Here is a 9,318-nt window from a genome sequence, read left to right as displayed (position 1 = left end):
GTATTAATATAATAATCATGTTATTTTTGTAGTAGTTTAGAAGATAGAAAAAAATCAAACAAAGCAGTTTCATTTGATTTGAACTGATTATATATTTATATAATTGAATTTAATTTTAATAAATATAATATTTTAATGTTCTTTTTTAATTTTTATTCAAAATTTATATCAGATGTACCAAATTCATATACTCCTTGGCAGAGTCTTAACAAGTTCTAAGAAACTTTACATGCTGAAATAATTTATTTAACTTTTTTATTAAAAATACATTATAAATACATTGAATTCAATGAAATAGCTATAAATTGCATATAAATTCAAATTATTTTTTCGAATCACATTTAAATAATTTAATTAATAATATGTAAATTTTTGCTCTTATGTATATATACTAATTATATTCGATTTACCAACAAATTTAATAGTCCTGGTAAATTTAATAACTTTGTTTTTAGAAATCAATTATATTATTAAGACTAAATGTGGATGTGTTGAGTAATTCATGTAAAAGAAAGTCTAACTAAATTTTAACAAAATACAGAAAATAATATAAAAAAGCAATGCTAAAAAAGTAAATCAAATATTTTCAAATATAATGTTGTGAGAAATAAAGATTTTGTTCAGCAGTACCATCTATAAACAGTTCTCGGCAGTTATTTATTTAAAATATCTTATTTATTATTACCTACAGATGACTGTAGTGTTCTTAATTTAAAAACTCATTCTTCAGAATATTGAAGAAATAATATTTCCCAGGAGTTCAGGAGTACTGAAGATCTTTTAGGACTTGATGGGGTACCACATATTATCCTGTTGAAAAGTAGGTATATAATAAACTAAAAATACGAAAATAAATTTAATGTTGATAAAAAAAATAGTAATATATAATACTCTTATTTTAGACAAATAATTCTGTATATATAAAAAATAAATTCAAATATAATTTAATATAATAGGTTTTGGTGTTGCCCATGAACGCAGTAAATAAATTTAAAAAACAATTACCTGCCTTTTAACTCTTCAAAGTGCCTTTATTATTAATTTTATATGAAAATTTCCTTCACAAGGACAGAAGAACAAATAATTATATATTCTAGTAAATTATAATTTATATTATATTGATTAAAACCAACCTTTAGGAAAAAATAAAAAATATTTATGCTTGACTGATTGATGACTCACTAAATAGGTACTTACTATTTTGTCTATTGCAACTAATCTGTATGAAATAGGAACTAGTTATCACAATGATAGATTATGAGTATGTGTTTAAGTAATTGAGAATTAATAATATGTAAAACATATCTGACAACAATACTTATATATTGCAACTATGTAGTAAAAATTAAGGAACATTATCTGATAACTTACAGATTACCCTTCAGATAGAATTTCCACTTGCGTGAAAAGTTGAATATATCTAAGTTAGTTATATCTGATTTAAATTATTTATTAGTCATTGGTATTATTTATCATAGTAAATCATCAATAGCTATTGTTAATGTCTAATCAATAGTCCATGGCCTATCTATTCTATCTACTATAGAGGCGAAATATGCCTCCGTCCGCGCCTGTAAAGAGCATTATTGTTCGCAAGTAGCATCCTGTTATTCAAAATACATATTTTAAATGACAAAGCATCATTCATGCGAATAATGGATGTCTATTCGATTCTATAATCATAGATTTATTCGGAAGAGCACCAGGTCACACGATTCTGTGAACTATTAAATGGCAAAAAGAGGTCGCAACATACTGTTGAACATCATATAAAAACATCGGTTCAGGTTCTTGTTATGCTAATTGTTTTGTTGGGACACGGGGTGAAACTAAGGCTTTTTTGGGATGAGATTTTAGTGGAAATTGATATATAATTTAATTATTAATTTATTAGAATCATTGTTATGTTTAGATTTTATTATATTCTACGAAGCCTTAGAAAACTACATATCGAACATACATTTATGAATTTTATAATAAAACCAGTATTTATTAATTTTTATGTGGTAGTTTTTGTGCACGTGTTCAAAAGTGATGTAACAATTTATTGTGAAATTTGGAACCTAGATATTTACACTGAATTTATCAATAACAAATGTGTGATTATATTACTTGATGTATTTAATACTAATCTCACAAGGAGTTGTCAGTGTGAGGATCACAATTGGATATTGTCTCCATTTGGATATTTTTTGTGAAATCATTACGATAAATATTTTATTAGAATTAGAAAGATTTTATTAGAAACTTATTCTTCTTATAATAACAAAAATAATTATTACCGACATAAACAGAACCAATATACATCTTTGATTACAATAAAATTAATATATCGATTTATTTCATTCAAATGGTAGTCTTATAATGGTTTTTGAAAATACTTAATGAGCAGTTTTTTTTTGGACATCTTATTGTCAGTATTAAGGTTGTAATGAGAAACAAATACTAACTATATCAGCAATATCTTATTGGATATATTTTGTGAAATCATGACCACTTTGTGATAAACAAAAGCAATTAATCAACTATACATTATTCTTTAAAATAAGCCAACCAAGTTGCTTTATTTTTTTGTTTCTTGGCAGTTCAAATTATTCATATATTAATAGTACCTATTCAAAAAGCGTTTTAATTTTTAATAAATGTTTTTTTCAATAGTAATTATCTCCAATATCTTACTGAATGCTGTTTGTGAAATCATTTGATCGTAAATAGCCTCATTTAATGATGCAATTTTAATACAGAGGATATCTTCAAAATTTCATTTCAAACATAGAATGACATAGTTTAAATTGTATTTCTTCAAAAAATTTAAATTAAAAAATATATATTAGTAGTAGTATAATAGATACCATTGTTTCTTTAATGTTGGTTATTTTTGTTCGCCTATATAGTTAATGACAAAACTAGGTTCTAAACGACAGAAATGGAACTATTATTCTATTCTAGTAATATAGTTAATAACAAAACTAGCTTCTAAACGGCAGAAATGGAACTATTATACTAAACTAAATGGTTGCTTTATTTTTTCAATTTATGGAAGTTATAATTCATCTATTTATTTATAAAATTAAATTTTTTCAGTGGTGAGTTACGTTGCTTTCAAGTGATACAGAACCTTGCAAAATATTGGTAATTATAATAACTCATCCGTAGGGTAAGTTATAGTAATCGCAAAAAAACGAAAATAATTTTTTTTTATATATCGTTTTGTTTCACAGGTTTCTGAACATTTTGGCATGCCTTAAAAAAATGAATGTGTATGTGTGTGTATACGTGTATGTGTATGTGTGTGTGTGTGCGGATACAAAGTTTTATTGACGAAATCGGTAATACGGATCAGCCGGTTTAAATGTTTTAAAACTCATTCGATTCCTATTAATAAGGAGATGTGCTGATTAGTTTTTGGACAAGGCAGGTCCTGCAGCTTCATAAATAAAAAAAATTTAAACTCATTTTAAAAAAAAAAATCAAAATTTTCAAAAAATTTTAAGACTTTTTTGAAAAATTTAATTTAAGTCACGATGCCATGCAATGCTAGTTGTAATATAACTTCGTTAACTCATTTTTCGACTTTTAAAATTTAATTTTAGGTACAAGAACTTTCAGCAATTTGCCATAAGTCACGATGCTTTGCAATACTAGTTGCACTATAATTTTATCCGTGCAAGTGTGAAAGGTGTCCCTTACAAAAAATGAGCGAAAAGAGTAGGATAGGTTGTTTCCGGCCCTCGGATAAAACACGTTGTAGCCGACATCCGGCGTCGGTTCATGCAGCGTGACCAACACACAAGAGAGCACCAGATCACTACACAAAAACACGAACAACAGGTAGCACAATGAATATTATGTACATATTTACAACTAGTTTTACATGGCGGCGAAGAGAGGACAGAGGATTTATATTTACTATGTACTCGGTACTATGTAGAAAATACGTGCGATTTTGCGACATCACTATATGGGCATAAACGCATTGTTAATGATGAAGACAGGTATGAAGACGATAATGGTCGTTAATGTAGTTTTAATTGTCCTGAAATAAAATGCATATGAGGTGTTAATCATATTGTTCTTGGGCTAATTACATTATATATATATATATATATATATATATATATATATATTTTGTATGATTCTGAATTTGATGTTGACATATGTATTAACAAAGTCTAATAATCGGGCATAACATCAAAAAAAAAAAAGAATTTCTTTCAAAAATTTATTTTTAATCCATACGTTTCGGCTATAATCCTAGCCTTCATTCAGTGGAAAAATTAGTTGATCTTAGTGTTAAATTGGAAAATTTTAATAATCCATGGTATTAGGATATGGTAATGCACTACACTATGTATTATAAACATTAACTTGAAATTACAACAATATTTTCACAAAATACTGATTTGAAAAAATCACAAATGGATAGTGTGTTATTTGTAGACTGGTTGAAGATGTAATGATGATTATACATATATATTTATTCTATATATATATATATATATATATATATATATATACTTATTTAGAATGTTTGAAAATTAAAATATTTAAATACTAAATATATTTATAAAATATTTATTTTAAATTACCTAATTTATATATCTAATCCATCGATAAGTTATTTCAGAAACTAATAATATCTCACACCATACAAACTTATAATTATATAGTGATCTAATTAAAATCGTACAATCTTCAGTTCGATAATAAATTGCATTTGTTTTTATACTTTTAACTAGTTATGTACATTTATACACTTAAAAAAAATAATAAAAAATATCGGTTTCCCCTAGAAATTCTTATTTCCCACATATTGTATTGAAGTTTCTTGTCTATTGATTTATAAATTAATAGTCTCTAGAACTTATTAATATTAATGATTATATTGTACTGTTTTGTCAATCCAAAAACTACTTATTCTTACATTCCATGAATCGAATAATTAAATGGCATTCACTTTTATAATAGTATTAATAAATATTTATAATAATATACTAATATACTGTGTATTAATAATAACATAAATTTACACAATAATATACTTCCTTAGGTATGTTTTATTCATAATGTTTAGATATTTACACTGAATTTTTTTTTATTTTGAATAGAATAAGATTGGTTCAATTAGTCCTATGGTTTTATATACCTTATATATCTTAAAACTATAATATGAATAATAATTATAATTATAATTAAAATTTAGGTAATGAAAATAAATTGAAAAATTTTATTAAGTGAAAAAATTCATTAATAGTGTATTTTTTTGTTATGTGTTTTTGTCATACATTGTATATAAACTCCGAACATGCTTTATATATACGGTTAAAATTAAAAACTATTAATTTTAAAAATAGCCAATATTATTGAAATTAGTACAGAGATTTTGACCTTAATTATACTTTAGGAGCACTATAAACATATTTTATATGCTAAATCAATTTAACAATTCGACTTATATTTGTTTTTGGGAAGTTCTTTTATTTAGAATCCGTAAATGTTAATATGCACCCAAAAATATTTCAATCTCATTGGGTAAAATAATTTTTGTACGGTCAACCTGACCTGGCCTGGCCTGGCCTGGCCGGTGTACCTTGGCAATGCAGGCAGCCATCAGGCATCAGTCATGCGTCGGACGTCGAAGTAGTATCAAGGGGGATACCTGCTCATAGAAAGTAAAATCTACAACAATTTTCTTTCAATTGTTTTGTAAACGCAATGGATTTATAGTTATGTGATTATTTAGACAAGAAGTGATGAGTTCTGTAATAATATGTATTGGAATTTTATAGACATTCAATTAATTTGATTAAATTTTATGGACATGCGAATTAATTTTAAAGTTTATGTGGTGATTTTGGATACGTTGTTTTTAAGGTACGTTCATATTTTTTAGACAATTAATTATTGAAATCTATGTATTCTTCATTTTTTGTAAATAAATAATTTTATTTTATTTTTGTAAATTATATATTTTATTTTGCTGAACACCAAATCAAATAAGTATATTTCGAGGTATTAATTTATAAATAAAAAACTAAGTGAATAATTTTGTGAGAAAAATGCTTCTAGTTTAAAAAAATAAATCATAAATAATAATAGCTATCCAGTACTTGACTATAATACTCAATTTTATATAAATATCAAGGGACTATTTCCATCTGTTTATATAAATTTAATAATAATGAAAAATATTGTTAATACTTTGTTAAACTATATATGTGATACCCATACAAAATTATAGGTTTTTTTTTAATTATTTTATCTTCATATTTATTTAATATTGTACACGCCAGAAGAAATTAATAAAATTAATATATTACATTTTTTGTTGCCTCATATTATTATTGACAATTTTAGATAATAGTAAAGTCATAGCTTAAATTATCTGTAAAAATTTAATGAATATTAATTAAGAGTCATTATTCTTTAGGAACAAAAATAAATCATTCAATGTGTGATTTTGTAACCTCATAAAAAAAACTTAGATATATTAGATCTTGTTAGCTTATCACTAATTTATTTTAGCAGATTTTTTCCTAATTTGGAAATTAGAAAAATAAAATAAGTTGTCGAGATCCTCTCACTAATATATTTTATTATTTGTTTTCTAATTTGGAGTTAAAATTTCTAATTTCATATATAATTCATGTCATCAAAATATATTATTCCATATTATAAATCAAAATTTCACCATTATTTTTTCTCATACAAAAATATTTTATGTCATATCCATTTTCCATGTAAATTTGGAGGTCGTTATACCCAAGGCCAAATATAAATGATGTAATTTAATTTTAAAATAAACATATATATCGTAAGAATTTCATAAGCTTTTCACGTTAAACTGGCCATATAATCAAAATACATGTATTTGTGATTTCAGCTTTATTTAAAAAGATATTTTTAAGAGAACACGTATTTAGTTCCGCTACAGGATATCAAATTAAAACAATAATCAAGCAAGTGGAACGGACGCTAACAAAATATAAGAAAATAATTATGCATTTCCACTTTTGCCAGAAACTTATACATAAAAATCGAATATAAAACAAAAACATATTAAGCACATTATTATTGTCATTTATAAAATTAATAGAAATAGAATAAATATTGTGTAATTTAAATGAAATTCAATGATTTACACCTTTTCCAGGACCCAAAGCACATTAACAGTATTTTACAGTTATTATTTACAAAATAATTTTGATAATGATATATTTTGAAATTTTATTTTTGAACATCAGGATTACATAATTTAAATGATATTGAATGATTTTTCAGTGTTTCCACAACCTAATATACAAAAATCAAATAAAAATTTATAAACACATTAGAAGTGTTATATCTTTGTTATTTAATAAAGTAAATTTAGTTATAATATAATTTGAAAATATTCAATGATTTTTCCCTGTTTCCAGAACCGTATTCACAAAAATCAAATATAATTTTTGATATTCAAATGATTTCCACTTTTTTACAGGACCTAATATACAAAAATCAAATATAAATTTATAAGCACGTTAATAGTCTTTCACAGTTATTATTTACAAAAGAATTTTGATAATGATACTTTTAAAAATTTGATTTTTGTAAATAGAATGACATAATTTAAGTGATATTCAATGATTTTTCAGTGTTTCCACAACCTAATACTCAAAAATCAAATATAAATTCATAAACACATTATTGATAGTCTTATGCAGTTGTTATTTAATAAAGTAAATTTAGTTATGATATAATTTGAGAATATTCAACGATTTTACCTTGTGTCCAAACCCGTATTCACAAAAATCAAATATAAATATTTTCTAGTTGTAATTTATTGATTTTAATTAAGTAATTTTAATAATAATTTCTTTTGAAATTTTGATTTATAATATGGAATAATATATTTTGATGACATGAATTATATATGAAATTAGAAATTTTTACTCCAAATTAGAAAACAAATAATAAAATATATTAGTGAGAGGATCTCGACAACTTATTTTATTTTTCTAATTTCCAAATTAGGAAAAAATCTGCTAAAATAAATTAGTGATAAGCTAACAAGATCTAATATATCTAAGTTTTTTTTATGAGGTTACAAAATCACATCTTACTTAAAATTTACATGAAAATATTTAAATTAAAGTTGAAACTTATTTATGTAATATTGATTTAAGGAAGATTAAATTAAATTTAAATTAAAATAAAAATGATAAAATGTACATAAAAAGTAATAAATTTAATTATGTAATTAAGTTTTATTTAAGACATATTATTTTATTTCCTTATATAAATTCATGGTATCGTAACTAACTGCATATTCGAGCTTTTCGCTAGGTTGATTTTGAATATATTAAAAGTTCGGACGTTAGATAATCACCAAACCTCAACAACAATAAAATAATTCATAGATTTCCAAAGTTTTCTTGTGAGGTAGAAATTCAAGATATAAGAAATTTCAAGATCCAATGTCCAAAAGATTTGATGTACAGATGATAAATACAACTGTGAAAGAAGTAGATCCAAAATTTAAATAAAAGTATATTTATTATATAAATAAGTTTAAATATTGGGTTTTTCAGTTTTCTAATTAAATATAAAATAAAGATCATAAATAATCCGACTCCTAGATTAATATGTGTTTTCACTTTTTTATTCCATAGTTTTCCTTTTACATTTAAACTAGTTTTTTTACGCATGACTATTTTATTTACTATATTTTTTTCTCATTAATTTCACACTATTAAATAATTTCAGATAATTTTAACTAAATTTTTCTTAAACAAAAATATTATTTCCTCATCTTTTCTGTTCCTTGTATTTGTTGTTGATTTTCTGAATACTTTTTTCAATATTACTTACATTTTCAGGTGGATTTATTGTTTTTTTTTTACAAAATTTAACTGAAATGAATTACTGAATTCTATGTTTATATCATATATAAAGTTTTTTTGCAAATACATTTTTTTCGATCTTTTATTCGATATTGCTTACTGATTTAAAAGCATTGACTTTCAGTATTTTTTAAATAAATGGTCATTTTAAATAAAATATTAGATAAAAGATGTGAAACAGACAAACACATTTTTTATATTTTTTACAAATTTATTAATTAAAATTTGAAATTATTGCAACTATTTTTAGTATTTTTTAATTACTAGTAATTTTGAACAAACACTTAAATATAAATTGTAAAGTAGATAATTAATTTTTACAAAGTTTTTAATTTGAATTTAAAATTAATACACCAACTTTCAGTATTTTATTAAGAGTTTTTTTCATGAATTGCAATGGACGAATGAATTTAAATTTCAGATAAAAATTGTAAAA

General features: G+C 23.6%; 1 protein-coding gene across 1 annotated transcript in view; it reads left to right on the top strand.

The window, feature by feature from the left end:
• Window positions 1-5,752: 5,752 nt before the first annotated feature.
• Window positions 5,753-9,318, top strand: part of LOC113373418 (protein phosphatase PHLPP-like protein) — a 31,703-nt gene continuing 28,137 nt past the window's right edge. The window contains exon 1 of the mRNA XM_026613716.1: window positions 5,753-5,874. The gene's annotated coding sequence lies outside the window, so the exon portion shown is untranslated. The remainder of the gene's footprint in view (window positions 5,875-9,318) is intronic.

This window comes from Ctenocephalides felis, unplaced genomic scaffold (genome assembly GCF_003426905.1).
Source record: "Ctenocephalides felis isolate EL2017-DRISC unplaced genomic scaffold, ASM342690v1 CF-g0.4_SCAFFOLD_01604, whole genome shotgun sequence".
In the NCBI taxonomy this organism is placed as follows: Eukaryota; Metazoa; Arthropoda; class Insecta; order Siphonaptera; family Pulicidae; genus Ctenocephalides; species Ctenocephalides felis.
Note: the sequence above shows the minus strand (reverse complement) of the source record. Positions and strands in the feature narration are given on the sequence as shown.